Source organism: Helianthus annuus, chromosome 14 (genome assembly GCF_002127325.2).
Source record: "Helianthus annuus cultivar XRQ/B chromosome 14, HanXRQr2.0-SUNRISE, whole genome shotgun sequence".
NCBI classification, from domain to species: Eukaryota; Viridiplantae; Streptophyta; class Magnoliopsida; order Asterales; family Asteraceae; genus Helianthus; species Helianthus annuus.
The window spans coordinates 14,471,689-14,489,523 of record NC_035446.2 but is presented as its reverse complement, the minus strand read 5'-3'; the positions used below and the strand labels follow the sequence as shown (position 1 = coordinate 14,489,523).

Below are 17,835 nucleotides of genomic sequence, written 5' to 3'. Positions count from 1 at the left end.
AATGTGTTAGAATAAGGGTTGTGTGTGATTTGAATATTTGAAGAACTTGTTGAATGTTTGAAGAACATGAAGAACTACTTGAATATGCTTTGAATGTGATTTGAATATTTGAAACCTGCATTGTTTGATCCATTTTGGGTAAATTTTAGACAACAAAACATGTTTAGTGGCTGGTACATGTTTCTGCATGAATTCTATTGGATAGTACGATCTGCGCAGAATCAGCAACTGTTGGGGAGTCGGAACCCCTGGTTGCGACTCGAAACCTCCACGTTGCGACACCAGTTGCGAGTCGAGAACACCTGGTTACGACTCGCAACCATAACATGACAAGCCGAGACCACAGGTTACGAGTCCCGTTGCGACTCGAGACCTCAGCATGACGAGCCGAAACCATGGTTGCGACACAGGTTGCGACTCGCAACCATCCATGATCAACACAAACAGCATGACTCGAAACCATGTTGCGAGTCCGGTTGCGACTCGAGACCACACTTAGTGGGCTTGCTTAGTTACGGGCCTTAGTTAATGGGCCAGCCTTATGGACTTCTGTGTTACTGTTGACGTATTGTTTGGGCCTGTTATCACGAGCCCAACTGTTAGGGCTTCACACTTAGACTTTGGGTTATGTTTGACTGTTAACTGTGAACTGTTGATGTTAAACGTGTTTGCCATGATCAATACCCGTGTACAATATGTGTTGAACATTCGTGCACTGCTTGGCTTGAATCTGATACGAATAATATCTGTGATAGGACCTAATTGATTACCTGCAAACTTGATTAACTTTTCTGTGTTACTGCCGAGCAAACCAAGGTGAGTTCACACCCTCTACAAAGCATGGGATTCCCTGGGTTGGGAACGGGGTTCAGGAACGTGGATTCCTCGTCCTCCTTGGGCAGGACGTCTATGGTTCAGGAATGTGATTCCTCGTCCGGATGGACGGATAACTCGTACTAGACTAAAACTCCATCACGAAGTCCCTCCTTTTTGTATCGACTTAATCGCCGGGCCAATGGCGAGCGGGTCATTAGTTAGATAGCGCTATTTAGGTCTGACAAACCTCACACCGTGCCGCAGAGGACGGGCGTGAACTAATGGATCTGGGGCACGTCAATGATGATAGACATTGATGGTTTTCAGGGCACATAAACATGACTACAGTCAGCAGTCGATATGGTAACGAGTCTAGTGTACGCATGGGGTAGCCCCCACGGCCGAAATGCCTGATAACTAACATGGGGTAGCCCCCACGGCTGGAGTGCCGGAGTAACTGGGAATGAACAAGTCACGTTTTTAAACTATGGGGTAACCCCCACGGCAGGATGCCAGATAAAGGAAACTGTTTTCGAAACAACTAAAACGAACACCCAACTGTGTGACACTCGAGGTTTTTCCGAACGAACACCTTGTAATATTTTGTGCATATATGATTATTATTAAATAAAAACGTGACTTTAGTACATGATATGTGTTGTGTATGTGTATTATATATAAATATATAAGAGCCGAGACTACGACCCGAGACCATGACTCGCAACCACTCGGTTGCGAGTGGGCCACTCGGTCTCGAGTGGGCCTTTGAGCCGAAACCATTTGGGCCGAAATCCCTAGCCCAACTCGTGACCCCTTGGTATATAATCCCCAACTTTCCCCATTTCTCTCATTTGTTACCAAACAATCCACACATAGACTCTTCTATTCTCTCCCACTAGAAAACCCCAACAACACCACTTTCCTTCTCCTTGATCTCGGTTCAAGCTTGGAGCATATCGGACAAGACACTCGGTCAAGACCATCACTCGGACACTTCATCTTCTCTCATTTTCTTCCTTTCTTTCGGCTCATCCTCCTTCTTCACAACCGGTTAGTGTTGTTACTATGTGCATGAGATTTATGTATGTTGTATGAACTAGAAATGCTTGGTTAGAATGGTTATGCATGATTCTTAGGTTGATTTGTAAAGTTTGACAATATTTGGTAACATGTTTAGAAAATGGTAGTCTAAGAGAGTTCATGGCCAACCAAACTATACTTCTTTGTTTCTTGCAAAATGTTGATGTTGAACTTAAGATTTCGGCTATGTAATGCATGTTTCTTTGTTCTTGCCATGATAATCTTGTTATAAACATATGATTTTTGTTCATAAAATATGGTTATATGTGACATGAAAACCCTAGAAAACTATGAATGTAAGATGAACTTGTTTGAATGGGGTTTGAAGATTTTAAAAAGGGTAATGTTTGATCTATTGTTGTATATGGGCAGATTAGGAAAAGTGTTAGTGAAATATTATTGGTTGTTTCCTAATCTGGGTCTGAATACATGGTACAATTTCGGACTGTTGCTTCTGCATCATCACGTGTACGTGAAAGGGACAGCTTACGACTCGCAACCGCGTCGTTGCGACTCGCAACCAAGGCAAGACAGCTCGAGACCACATAGTTGCGACTCGCAATCATAGCATGACAACTCGAAACCTCATGATTGCGACTCGAGACTACGACGGTTGCGACTCGCAACCACAGCATGATGACTCGAGACCGCACGGTTGCGACTCGCAACCATAACGTGACAAGCCGAGATCTCCTGGTTACGACTCGAGACCATCTGGTTGCGAGTGGGCTGCTCACTTTGGTTATTGGGCCATTATGTGTATCATGGGCTATCTGATAAATGGACTATGTGTCACTGTGTTCTGTTTGAATGTGTGAATGTTAGGGCCGGCCCAATAACCCCATGACTGTTTGTATTGTTTTGCATGTTACGTGCCAGTATGTGTTTTACGTGAATACTTGTATCTGACCTATACCGGTAACCATGTTAGGACGTGGTGACCAGCGTGTTTGACCAAGTAACCTAAACCTACCGAGCAACCCAAGGTGAGTTCACAACTTAAAAGCATGCGTCCCGGTGGTTTGGGACACGAGACTAACAACCCTATCCCCTGGTAAAAGGGGATACCATTTACATACTTTCCCTGGTTATTGGGAACAAAACTTACTTTTCCTTCCCTGGTATTGGGAAACCTTTTGGACAATCCTATCCCCTGGTAAAAGGGGATACCATTTACATACCTTCCCTAGTTATTGGGAACAAAACTTACTTTTCCTTCCCGGGTATTGGGAAACCTTTTGGTTAATTACTGTTTATACGGATTGCAACCAACGGCACTAAACGAAACTCTATCACTCAAGTCCCTACTACAAATACCGATTAGTCGCCGGGTTAGGCGAGCGGGTTATTAGTTGATAGCGCTATTTAGGTGTTTACCAGCCTCACACCGTGCCCTGGTTTGGGACGGTCGTGAACTAATGTACTCAGAAATCCGTCAATGATGATAGAACATTGACATCGGGGCATCCTGCGGATACGCAACGGTTACCTAGTGTTCGGTATTGGAAAAACAGTTTAGTCGCTAACTTTTGGGGTAGCTCCCCATGGCATGTATAAACGGGTAAATTAACCGGCGAAACAAGTTTTTGGTAATTAAAACTGGACAACTAGTGAACTCACTCAGCATTATTGTTGACTCCTTACTGCATGCTTTGCAGGTAACCAATGATTCAGGAGCTGCTACTTGGGGAAGTGTAGTGTTCGTCAAACCCGTGTGTTGGGATAACTGTTTTGATCAATGAACTGTCTTTAAAACTATTTTGGTTTATGCTTCCGCTGTTTTGTTAAACTAATTACCGAATCTAAACTCCAATGTTGTTAATTACTTCGGATTTTAAATATTTCTACTATTAATTAAATGCTCAGTATAATTGGTGGCTGGATCCTGGTCAGTCACGCCCTCGAAGCGGGTGTTATCCGCAGGTGGATTTTGGGGGTGTGACAGATTGGTATCAGAGCCATTGGATTATAGTGAACTTGGTTTTAAAAAGGGGAAAATCTTTTTGGAGAAAACCAGACTATAACCCGTGACTCGTGACGACACTACACTCCAAGTACAAGGCTCAACACTTTTGACCTCATAGCTCGGACCAGTGTTTACTTGTTTGCTTACTTTATGTTTCCTGTTTCGCTATACGTACTAGTATGCTTAACTAGTGAACGCCCACATACGATATTGCATGTGATTGCACGTTAGCACACCAATATGAATTCATGAACACTTTCTCGTATCATGTGATTGATAGGGTGGTAATTCCCTAAACCTCCGTGACTTACACTACTTAATACTCTTTGAAATCTACTCGAGTGTGGGGAACCATTTGACATGAGTTAAGAGGAGCTGAGATGAACATGCAAATCACAATATTATTGTGGGTGCACACATAATAATATAGTGGGGTGGATGTGAGTCCCAGTGAGGCTTAACAAGTGAAAAAGGGGTTCCATTTCGTTATTTGTATGATGAGAAACACAACAGTCCATAGGAGCCGTAGCAGTGATTGTCTCCTACTCGAACACGATCTTTTCACTTCTCACTGCACCCCTTTCGAACCTCGATGCTATCGAGTATTACCTGAACACCCATATGAACGCCTAGCGAACTGTGTAGAACATTAGGTGCCTGTACGAGCATCCCCGGGATGGGTGTTGAAACGACAATGATTGGTCTATATCCTTCTCACCTTTCTTCGCTTGCTGGAACGTAACGTGTTGACGTCTTAAATCCCGAAGTGCGATCACTCCTGCAACACTATCTCAACATACCGTGTATTAATCAGTCAAGAGGATAGACGTAGTACCCTACTGGCTTCAGCATTTGAACGACCCTAGTCACCGACAACGAGCATCAGCGAATTGACTCCAATCGAACCCTTAACCCTAGTCAGCGGCTCATAGGAGCCAGCTCTTACGAATCAGTCGGGCCATAAGCGATGACAATCGACAATGGTGCGGAAATGCGTAACAGCCAGCTCAATAAGTACACCTTGGGACGCGGCACGGAAACGCGACAAGATGGACTTGTCAGTGAAGGATCGTAGCGCACCATTTCAAGCAACGACATCAGAAACAACAGTCGCGACAACATCAAGGTCAACAACCAGGGGAATGATAATAGGGAATCCTCGCAACCGTAACAACAACATTGGAAATGATGCTCGTGGAAGGGCATTTAGGATTGGCGCAGGCGACGCCAGGCATAGTAGCAACATGGTAGCTTGTATGGGTAGTTGTTTGCTTCATCTCTATTCTGCTTGACCCTGATACTTCTTAAAACCGAACCAGATGTGGAATCGACTGATGGCAAGTCATATAGAATCTCAAAAGTTCGTTAGGGTGTAAACACGACCTTGTGGGACGAGTGTCCGATGTCGACCTTCCTTCTACCACCCTCGATGGTTACAACGCAGTAGTTAGTGTGAATTGGTTACCCAGGAATCACGCGAATATACCCAGTGAGGAGAAAACTTTGTGTGGAGAATCGGCATTTGTTCTAAAGCATCAGAGTAGTTCAATAGTTAGCGCCATTTCAGCTGTGAAGGCCAGAAGCGTCTACAGAGGGATTACTCCGTTGTGTTAGCAACCGCTACGGATGTTAAGGCTAAGGAAAAGTGGATCGAGGATCCACCAGTTGTTCGTTGTTTCTCTCGGCGTGCTATCCGAGGAACATTCAGTTTTTCTTCCGAAAATTTGTTAGGCGGAATCTCAGTCTGATCTCACGTCTGAGGCAGCCCTGATTACTTGTACTTTTACCATTTTGCGCCGGGAAGGTCGCAAGATCTATCAAAGCAACTATAGGAACCGTTGGACAGGAGTTTTGTAGGGTCTAGTTCTTCGCTTTGGGGGAGCCCCACTTATCCTAGGGAAGATGGGCCTTTTTCGTGTGTATACTGACTATTAAGAGCTCATCAAGGTGACAGCCCAAAACCGTTTGTCTCGATCCTGTATTGACAACCTGTTGACCAGTTACATGGGTCATGCTCCTATGTGAAGATTGAGTAGCGAACGAACTAACATCAGATGGAAGTCCAAAGGGAGGATGTTCCTAAAACGGCATAGTGAACGCAATAAGGCCGTTTCCAGGAGACACCGGATGAATTATTCCATGACCTTTTGGGGTGAACAACCCACCAGCTGCTTTATGGATCACGCTGCAACTGTGTTTATCTAGTACGTTTTGAATCGCTTCTAGGAGAAAGGGGCACCTTGAACAACCCTTGTATTCCATTGTAGAGCTTCTAGGGGAGGAGCGTCTACGTGCGAAGTCTACCTAAGTATGACTTCAGGATTCGGGAAGTACACATTTTCTTTTTATCAAACAACGAAGTGGGAATACACATGGATCTCGCTAAGATCCATTTGGTTAGGAACTGATCAACATCAAAGATCCCTTCGAGGATACAGGAGTTTCTTGGTCCCACTAGATACTATCGCAGCTTAATCACAAGATTTTCGAAGGTCGCACAACTTAAGTCTCGTTGGCACATCAGGGTGTTGTGTTCGTGAAAGACCAAAACAGGAGGACGTCTTTTCAGCTTTCGAATCCCAACTTTGTAATGCACTGAACATCGTCTTCACCCTAGGGTACGGGTGATCTAGCGGTATACCATGATGCTTCGAATCAGGATCCCAGTTACACGCGGATGCAACGCGAGAAGGTTATTGCTTACGCCTCTCGACAACTTAGGACGCACGAAAGGAACTACACAACGCTTGATTTGGCACTGGGAGCAGTGATCTTCGCACTTAAGTTATGACGGCATTACCTATACGGAACCAAGTGCGCCATCTACACCGACCACAGAAGTTTAGAACACATATTCAAGCAGAAGGAACTAAATATGCGACAGCGACGATGGGTCGGACTGCTGAATGATTACGAGTGCCAGGTATCACCCGGGCAAGGCCAATGTAGTGGCAGACGCCCTCAGTCAGAAGGACACTACGCCCAAGCGCGTAAGAGCTTTACAACTCACGATCCATTCTAGTCTACCTTCGCAAATACGAGCTGCTCAGATAGAAGCACTGAAACCAGAGAACGTTAGAGCTGAAGCCCTACGCGGGTGATCTATGGCGACTTACGAGAACTTGCGAGAACTTGCGATGGATGAAGCGCACAAATCTCGCTACTCAGTACACCCTGGTTCGGATAAGATATACCACGATATTAAGACTACGTATTGGTGGCCTAGCATGAAGGCCCACATAGCAACTTACGTCAGCAAGTGTTTGACTTGTGCGCGAGTCAAGACGGAATATCAGAAACCCTCAGGCCTACTCCAACAACCAGAGATACCACAATGGAAATGGGAGCAAATTTCCATGGATTTCATTACTGGCCTACCTAGATCACAGCGCGGAAACGATACTATCTGGGTGATCGTGAATCGACTCACGAAATCCGCACACTTCTTGGCGATCAAAGACAACAGATAAATTCTCCACTCTGGCGAAGATATACCTCAAGGAAGTTGTTTCGAGGCACGGGGTGCCCACCTCTATCATCTCTGATCGAGATGCACGTTTTACTTCGGAACTGTGGCAAGCAATGCACAAGTCTTTTGGCTCACGTTTAGATATGAGCACAGCGTATCACCCACAGACGGACGGGCAGTCCGAACGCTCTATGCAAACATTAAAAGACATGCTTCGCTCTAGTGTAAACGACTTTGGCAACAGCTGGGAAAGGCATCTGCCACTCGTGGAATTCTCGTATAATAACAGCTACCACACCAGCATTAAAGCTGCTCCGTTTGAGGCATTGTACGGACGTAAATGCCGGTCACCTCTTTGTTGGGCAGAGGTGGGGGATAGTCAAATCACTGGTCCAGAACATGTGGTAGACACTACTGAGCGGATTGCTCAAATACGACAACGCATGGCGGCCGCTCGTGACCGTCAGAAGGCCTACGCCGATAAGGGCAGGAAACCACTTGAGCTCCAGGTTGGGGAGCGGGTATCACTCAAAGTTTCACCCTGGAAGGGTGTGGTTCGTTTTGGTAAACGAGGCAAACTCAACCCACGGTACGTTGGACCTTTCGAAATCCCTGAGAAAATAGGCAAGGTGGCCTACAGACTGAACTTACCAGCAGAACTCGGTGCAGTTCGCAACGTTTTCCATGTGTCGAATCTGAAGAAGTGTCTGTCAGATAGACGCACGTAGTTCCTCTGAAGGAACTCACTATCGACGAACAGTTGAAATTCGTCGAAGAACCTGTCGAAATCACGGACCGGGATGTTAAGGTCCTCAAGAGCACTAGAATACCTTTTGTTCGAGTTCGTTGGAACTCACGTCGCGGCCCAGAGTTTACCTGGGAGCGGGAGGACCAGATGAAGTCCAAGTATCCCCAGTTATTCCCAAACGAAAACCCCAGCACTGAAGCTACAACCGAATTTCGGGACGAAATTCCAAACTAACGGGGGGATGATGTGACACCCCGTTAAAACACGCTAGCTTGGCAGTGGCTGCTTCAACTTTCGGGACGAAAGTTCTTAAAACTTGGGGATAATGTGACACTCGAGGTTTTTCCGAACGAACACCTTGTAATATTTTGTGCATATATGATTATTATTAAATAAAAACGTGACTTTAGTACATGATATGTGTTGTGTATGTGTATTATATATAAATATATAAGAGCCGAGACTACGACCCGAGACCATGACTCGCAACCACTCGGTTGCGAGTGGGCCACTCGGTCTCGAGTGGGCCTTTGAGCCGAAACCATTTGGGCCGAAATCCCTAGCCCAACTCGTGACCCCTTGGTATATAATCCCCAACTTTCCCCATTTCTCTCATTTGTTACCAAACAATCCACACATAGACTCTTCTATTCTCTCCCACTAGAAAACCCCAACAACACCACTTTCCTTCTCCTTGATCTCGGTTCAAGCTTGGAGCATATCGGACAAGACACTCGGTCAAGACCATCACTCGGACACTTCATCTTCTCTCATTTTCTTCCTTTCTTTCGGCTCATCCTCCTTCTTCACAACCGGTTAGTGTTGTTACTATGTGCATGAGATTTATGTATGTTGTATGAACTAGAAATGCTTGGTTAGAATGGTTATGCATGATTCTTAGGTTGATTTGTAAAGTTTGACAATATTTGGTAACATGTTTAGAAAATGGTAGTCTAAGAGAGTTCATGGCCAACCAAACTATACTTCTTTGTTTCTTGCAAAATGTTGATGTTGAACTTAAGATTTCGGCTATGTAATGCATGTTTCTTTGTTCTTGCCATGATAATCTTGTTATAAACATATGATTTTTGTTCATAAAATATGGTTATATGTGACATGAAAACCCTAGAAAACTATGAATGTAAGATGAACTTGTTTGAATGGGGTTTGAAGATTTTAAAAAGGGTAATGTTTGATCTATTGTTGTATATGGGCAGATTAGGAAAAGTGTTAGTGAAATATTATTGGTTGTTTCCTAATCTGGGTCTGAATACATGGTACAATTTCGGACTGTTGCTTCTGCATCATCACGTGTACGTGAAAGGGACAGCTTACGACTCGCAACCGCGTCGTTGCGACTCGCAACCAAGGCAAGACAGCTCGAGACCACATAGTTGCGACTCGCAATCATAGCATGACAACTCGAAACCTCATGATTGCGACTCGAGACTACGACGGTTGCGACTCGCAACCACAGCATGATGACTCGAGACCGCACGGTTGCGACTCGCAACCATAACGTGACAAGCCGAGATCTCCTGGTTACGACTCGAGACCATCTGGTTGCGAGTGGGCTGCTCACTTTGGTTATTGGGCCATTATGTGTATCATGGGCTATCTGATAAATGGACTATGTGTCACTGTGTTCTGTTTGAATGTGTGAATGTTAGGGCCGGCCCAATAACCCCATGACTGTTTGTATTGTTTTGCATGTTACGTGCCAGTATGTGTTTTACGTGAATACTTGTATCTGACCTATACCGGTAACCATGTTAGGACGTGGTGACCAGCGTGTTTGACCAAGTAACCTAAACCTACCGAGCAACCCAAGGTGAGTTCACAACTTAAAAGCATGCGTCCCGGTGGTTTGGGACACGAGACTAACAACCCTATCCCCTGGTAAAAGGGGATACCATTTACATACTTTCCCTGGTTATTGGGAACAAAACTTACTTTTCCTTCCCTGGTATTGGGAAACCTTTTGGACAATCCTATCCCCTGGTAAAAGGGGATACCATTTACATACCTTCCCTAGTTATTGGGAACAAAACTTACTTTTCCTTCCCGGGTATTGGGAAACCTTTTGGTTAATTACTGTTTATACGGATTGCAACCAACGGCACTAAACGAAACTCTATCACTCAAGTCCCTACTACAAATACCGATTAGTCGCCGGGTTAGGCGAGCGGGTTATTAGTTGATAGCGCTATTTAGGTGTTTACCAGCCTCACACCGTGCCCTGGTTTGGGACGGTCGTGAACTAATGTACTCAGAAATCCGTCAATGATGATAGAACATTGACATCGGGGCATCCTGCGGATACGCAACGGTTACCTAGTGTTCGGTATTGGAAAAACAGTTTAGTCGCTAACTTTTGGGGTAGCTCCCCATGGCATGTATAAACGGGTAAATTAACCGGCGAAACAAGTTTTTGGTAATTAAAACTGGACAACTAGTGAACTCACTCAGCATTATTGTTGACTCCTTACTGCATGCTTTGCAGGTAACCAATGATTCAGGAGCTGCTACTTGGGGAAGTGTAGTGTTCGTCAAACCCGTGTGTTGGGATAACTGTTTTGATCAATGAACTGTCTTTAAAACTATTTTGGTTTATGCTTCCGCTGTTTTGTTAAACTAATTACCGAATCTAAACTCCAATGTTGTTAATTACTTCGGATTTTAAATATTTCTACTATTAATTAAATGCTCAGTATAATTGGTGGCTGGATCCTGGTCAGTCACGCCCTCGAAGCGGGTGTTATCCGCAGGTGGATTTTGGGGGTGTGACAAACTGTGAACTCACTCAACTAGTTGTTGACCCGTTACTACATGCTTTGCAGGACCATAGGTACTCAGCTGGAGCTTGCATGGAGGAGAGTCGTTGTGGGACACAGATTGTTGCGTGCCATGTTCTATTTGAGAAACATTTGAACTTATGTTATAACTTTAAACTTATGCTTCCGCTTGCAACTTAAACTTTGTTTGTTTGAAACACCAATCGTATTGGTTAAACTTTTATAACTGTTTATATGCTTGTTCAGTATGATTGGTGGCTGGATCCTGGTCAGTCACGCCTCCAAGCGGTAGTACTCCGCTGGTGGGTTTTGGGGGTGTGACAAAGTAGCACCCTGTAACTGATCAAAGAGATCATCAATGCGAGGTAGGGGATATTGATTCTTGATGGTAAGCTTGTTAAGCTCACGATAATCGATACACATCCTGAAAGATCCATCCTTCTTCTTGACAAAAAGAACGGGAGCACCCCAAGGTGAAAAGCTAGGACGAATAAAACCTTTGTCAGAAAGCTCCTGAAGCTGCTTAGACAATTCTTGCATCTCAGACGGTGCAAGAAGATATGGAGATCTGGCAATAGGATTTGCACCAGGTACAAGATCAATACGGAACTCGACTTGGCGTGCTGGGGGTAAACCAGGAAACTCTTCGGGAACAACTCAGGATAATCCCGAACAACATGGATATCTTGAATAGATTTACCTTTGCCTTTGTCTACAACGACATGTGCCAAGAAGGCCACATAGTTCTTTCGCAGATACTTATGAGCTTGAGAACATTACATGAGCTTGAGGCTACTAGCAGGTTTCTCACCACGAACCTGTAGGATCTCAACTGTCGAAAGCGGAACACGAACAATCTTCTCAAAACAAACTACCTCTGCGTGATGCTTGGCTAACCAATCCATACCCACTATAATGTCGAAACTCCCAAGTTGCATTGGCGTGAGGTCGATAGGAAAAAGATGGTTGTCAAGGTTCAATTGGCAGTTACGAAGAACAAAATCAAGAACAACGGGTTCATCACTAGCAACTTCTACTGTCAAAGGCTTTCCTAGTTTCATTCTAGACACGCGAAGAAATGGCTCAAAAGATAACGACACAAAACTCTTATCGGCACCTGAATCAAAAAGAACAGAAGCAGACTGATTGTTAACAAAGAACGTACCGTTCACCACCTCATTATCTGCTTGTGCCTCAATAGCATTCATATTGAAGACTCGACCTCGAGCCTGAGCCTGATTCTGATTTGTGTTGACCAGCCTTGGACACTGGTTTCGATAATGAGTCAGGTCCCCACAATTATAGCACGAACCAGGAGGAAAGTGAGGTCGTGCAGCTTGTGCTTGCTATTGAGCAGGCGGTTGAGCAGCCTGCTGAGCTGGGTTACGTGCAACTTGATTGGGAGCAAAGCGAAAAGCATCAGAAAGATGACCTGACTTCCCATAGTTGGTACAGAAACGTCAAGGAACTTGTGGTTGATGGTGACTATTGCATCTGTTGCACAACGGTGCATTCCCCGCATACCGTTTCTTAGCTAGTGGTTGTGCGAGTTGATTGGGAGCTGCCTGAGTAACTTGGGCAGTGACAGCGAAATTCTGGGAAGCCTTGCGCTTCCTAGACCCTTTCGAAGAACTCGAATCCTTATCCTTCTTGCTTGCACCCTTGTCAGACAGCTGTTTCTTACCCTTGTCACCCTTCCTATATAGCTTACCTTTTCGAACATGCGACTCAATCAATGTCGCAGCTAACTCAATTGCCTGGTGAACTGTGGTAGGGTTACTACCAGTGACGATGTCTTGCACAGAGTCAGGTAAGCCATCTATATACCTCTCGATAGCCTTCTCGAGTGGGGTAACCATGGTAGGGCAAAGTAAACTCAACTCCTCATACATGTCAGTATATGCCTGGTGTTCACCACTATCCTGCTTCAGGTCGTCAAACTCCCTTTCTAAAGCTCTTAATTCATGACGAGGACAGAATTCCCTCACCATAAGAGCCCTAAGCTCAGCCCAAGTTTGTGCTAACGCAACTTCCGCACCACGGTCTCTCATAACCCCGTTCCACCAAGTAAGAGCCCTCTTTTGAAACACACTTGAAGCAAACTCGACTTTTCGAGTTTCAGGACACTGAACGTGACGAAACGTACTCTCAATGCTCTCGAACCACTGTAGGAGCCCAGTTGCTCCTTCAAAACCACTAAACTTGAGTGGTTTAGCCGAATTGAAACTCTTTGAAATTGCATGGAGCATTCTGGTTATTGTTGGCTTGGTTCACTTGAGCAATAATGTCTGGGAGTACAGCAGCCATATGTTGTGCCATGATATCTACCATTTCGGCATTAGATAGCGGATTTCCGCGTCGAGGAGGCATTCTAAAAGAGGAAACATGAGAGGAAACGAGTGAGATGATTAGATAAAAAGAATGAGATGAAACAAAAATCGAAAAAAGCAAAGATGGTGGTCGTTCGTTTGTTACCACAAAGCAAACAAATGACACACAATGACTAATCAAAATAAATGGGCCAAAAATAATGTATCGCAAAGACATGCTTGCCTATAAGTGAATACTCACCCCAAGAGTTCCCAGGTAAGAGTGACTAGTCCGATTATGTGGATTTGTACGAACAGTCTAGCCTTAGGCAGAAAACTCAGGGTACAGGCATTCACCCTTCTAGTTTGCACGTGTTCACACTATCTAGAACCCAAAACTTTGACGAGATTTTGAAAACTTGGAAGGCACAAGGCCAAAAGAATCATTCAAAAGCGGATGATTAAATTTTCAAAATCATTCTTGTGACAACCCTCAAAATCCTATGTATTCCGTACAATTTATTATTGATAATTAAAGTGTTTGACGACTGTGCGAAATTACTTAACTGCTCTCTGATTACTGTGATATACTTACATGTGTTTGTTAACGTACTTGGCTTGTGCAAAAACTTGACTAAATGGTCCTGAATATTTTCCTATGTGTTAGGAATTAATTGTGTTACAAAAATATATGTATAAGACGCCTTACGGAATAATTAAACACTTTAACGAAACAGTATCCGACCGAACAACTGGACATTACCCGGACGCCAAATATTTGTCAAACACATTATTTAATTATTTTTGGCTAGTCGTGGTCCCCGTATGCCATAACACCCACCACAAATAAACTGACTAACAAGTGTAAGTTTATTACTTGGAATTTAACTACCCTGTTACATTTTAGTCACAATTTTTAAACTAGACCCCCCCCAACCGTAAATCAGCCCCCATGGACCCCACCCAAGATCTTAACCATACTTCACAATATCATTCCTAGATTTGATTTCAATTATATAATAGATTGTTGCTTGTTGATTTGGCCAAAATATATGAAGACATTATATAAGTATGGTCCTAGATTTGATTTCAATTTTATAATAGATTGTTGCTTGTTGATTTGGCCAAAATATATGAAGACATTATATAAGTATGGTCCTAGATTTGATTTCAATTTTATAATAGATTGTTGCTTGTTGATTTGGCCAAAATATATGAAGACATTATATAAGTATGGTTCCATAGATTCAACATCACCTCACAAGATCACACCTCTCTCTCACTATCTTCTCTCCCTCTCTCGGCCACCCACAACCGGCCACCATACACCACCCATACACCACCCACTTTCTTGCAACTTCAATCCAATCCAAGGTGATAGCAAGGTGCTAGGAGGTGAAGTAGGAAGCCCGGTGTGCTTGGAACTCGAAGGACCTCTCTTGTGTGCTATTATTGTTGGTGCACTTGTGTCTGTACTTTGTCTATATTCGGTCTGTATGTAAACGATGTCCTTGTCAGTCCTGTAAGTTGACAAAGTCAACCGTCCTCCTGGTTTGACTTAGTCAACAGTTGAAAGATGTACTGTGTCGAAGGATAAGAGGTCGAAGGATAATGTGGATCCTTCGACCTCATCGAAAGATATGGCTCGAATCATAGACCTCGAAAGATAATCTTTCGAGGTCCTTGATGATCTTTCGAATACTTGGTCTTCGATAGATGATCCTTCGGACCATCTATCAGATCCTTCGATCAGGCATGCTAGGCTGGGTATATATATACCCATGCAGTGTTGAGTTTTAGACACAGGTGCACACAGAAAAGTCACACAGAGAGACACACAGCAGAGAGCATCCTGTCTGAAACACTCACACACTTTGAGAGTTTATAGAACATTTCTGTAAACATTGAGCTTGTAACCGAACCCTCATTGCATTAATACAAGTTGTGTTAATCGGTGAACCCGTGTGTGCTTGTGTTTATACTTGCTTAATCCCGGTTTGCTCGCTAGCTTGGATTCCGCACTCGCTAGTGGGTTAGTATAACAAGGTTTGAGGTTCGTCATCCACCGGATAGGGACCTACAAGTGGTATCAGAGCTTGGCTCTTTACCTTGTTTAAAACCGGGTTTTTACAAGTTTTGGTGTGTTGAAACACTTGGTTTTGCACCTGTTTTTTACTTTGTTTCTTGCTTTTTCTTTGAGTAAAAACGTGTATAAACTAACCGGGAGTGTTTAAAGTGGGGTTGGGTAACTTAAAAACTTGTTTTTGAGTGTTTTGGTGATTTCCGGCATACTCCGGTAACTATTCCGGTCACCGGACTGTGTGGATAAGATTGTCCATATTTGGTAAATTTTCAGGTCATTTCAAAGTTGGTAGAAATCTGTGTCAGACCTTACCTGCCGAAAGTTGACTTACCAACCTGTCACCTTTTCACCAACCCGTCACATCTGTGTCAGTGTGTCAGTGCACATTCGAAAGATATCCTTCGACTTCGAAAGATATCCTTCGACATCGAAAGACCATCTTTCGATCAAGGAAGGCTCGAAAGATCATCATCCTTCGACCCATCCTTCGAAGTCTGAAACATATCTTTCGATAAGGAATCTTTTCGAAAGATAGTTGTTCGAAAGATAAGGATTTATCTCGAAAGATAAGGATCTTTCAAGAGTGAATCTTTCGAGATTTTGAATCTTTCGAAGCCATTGCTCGAAAGTCAACAGTGATCTTTCGAACACTGTTGATCATTCGAACAAGTGTGATCCTTCGAAAGACAGATATACGAAAGATAAGGATATTTAACTCGAAAGATAAGGATCTTTCAAAAAGGGAATCCTTCGAGTTCTTGAATCTTTCGAAATTATTGTTCAAGACTCAACAGTAATCTTTCGAGCACTGTTGATCCTTAGAACAAGATTTGATCTTTCGAAGTGTGGTCTGTTTATTGTTAACAAGTTTCTGTGATTTCAGATTTTTCGAACAGTATCGTTCGGCTGTGTGATTTCTCGGATTATTCACTTAGCATTTATTTTGCTTATCAATCATGAATCCGAGTTGGTGGAATCCTGCTCCAGATAGTGGTAAATATACAAGTTCAGGAGTTACTCCTTCATGGTGGGGTACACCGGCTCCTGATAGTGGAAAATACACGTGTACAAGTCTATCACCATCATGGGCCGAATCTCCAGTATCTACATCTTCACAAGCAAATGCTTTACCATCAAATCAATGGGCATTAGTAACGGGTCAAACTCCGAGTGTACAAAGTATCTTATTAAGCGAAAGCGAAACAGGAAGTTTGAATCGACCCCCAAAACTGATGAGTTTGAATGAATATCCAGGATGGGCTGAGAGGTTTAAAACATATGTTCTTGGTCAAAATACGGAACTGTGGATACGTTTTACCACAGATTTCGATCAAGCTATAGAGGTTGCTGCTTCAGAGACTGCGTCATTTGCTGATCTTCCCGAAGATAAAAAGAAAACGTATGATCTGGAAAAGAAAGCATACGCCATTCTCACCCAGGCTTTGAGCAAGGATATTTATCACCAGTTTGTCAGCTTCAAGACAACCAAGAAGTTGTGGGACGGGTTGAAAACAAGAGGAGTAGGGAATGAAGCAACACGTCAGCTGCGTCATGATCTACTCAAGAAAGAATTTGACAGCTTCGCTTGCATGGATAAGGAGTCTCTGGGAGACATGACAAGTCGTTTCTATCACCTGCTTACTGAGTTGAACAATTTTGGAGTTACAACAACTCAAGCAGAGGTGGTAAAGAAGTTTGCTGATGCCTTACCTCCTCAATGGAGTAGTTTCTTGGAAATCCTTAAGTATAACGGAGCGTTGAGAACTACAAGTTTTAACGACTTCGTGCAGCTTTTGGAAAACAAGGATCAGGAGGAAACATTGAAGGCGAAGAGAGTTCCATTGCCACAGAATCCAGAAGTGTATTATGGAACTTCCAGCTCTTCGTCTGCAAGAACTGGTTCACATGCTCCAATTCAAACGGCGTTTGTCACAAGTACAGATTGTTTTGGCAATCCAATACAAGTTCCTGTTAAGCCGCCTCCCACCACAGACATATTTGGAAATCCAATCCAACCACCTCCACCTCCTCCTGCTCAACAACAACGTGCATGTTATGGAGGAACATCATCTGCTGGTCAACAATCAAAGCCAAATACAGTACAGCTCGACACTTCAAGCTTTTCTAAAGTCAGTGTAGAAGTAGCCAAGGAACACATGGAGCTACTTAACACTATAGTGAGCGCGTACTGTGGGTTGATAGAAGGTCAGATTGGCAACATTAATCTGACACAGGAAGACTATCGGCAGATAGATAAAGAAGAGATGGACTTGATGGATATCAAGTGGGCCTTTGCAAGTGCTGTGAGAAGAGCAAAGGATTGGATGGAAAGTACTGGAAGAACCAGCTTGGAAAGTAAGAGAGACACCAAGTATGGATTCGATAAACAAGCAGTAAGGTGCTTCAACTGTGGTGAACGGGGTCACTTCAAGAGGGAATGTGCAAAGCCAGCACAGCATGGAAACCAGAACCCCTTCAGAAACCAGGGCAACCAGCAGAACCAGAACAGAAATAATGAACGTACATTAGTGCCTGTCAACAATCAAGCCAACCGGGCACTTGTAGTTCA

The 17,835-nt window shown here is 43.8% G+C and overlaps 1 long non-coding RNA gene across 1 annotated transcript; it reads left to right on the top strand.

Annotated features, from left to right (window-relative positions):
• Positions 1-767: 767 nt before the first annotated feature.
• Positions 768-11,091, top strand: LOC118486383. The gene is made up of 2 exons (XR_004878694.1): positions 768-816; positions 10,920-11,091. It is a non-coding gene; the product is annotated as an uncharacterized LOC118486383 (long non-coding RNA).
• The last annotated feature ends 6,744 nt before the right edge of the window (positions 11,092-17,835 follow it).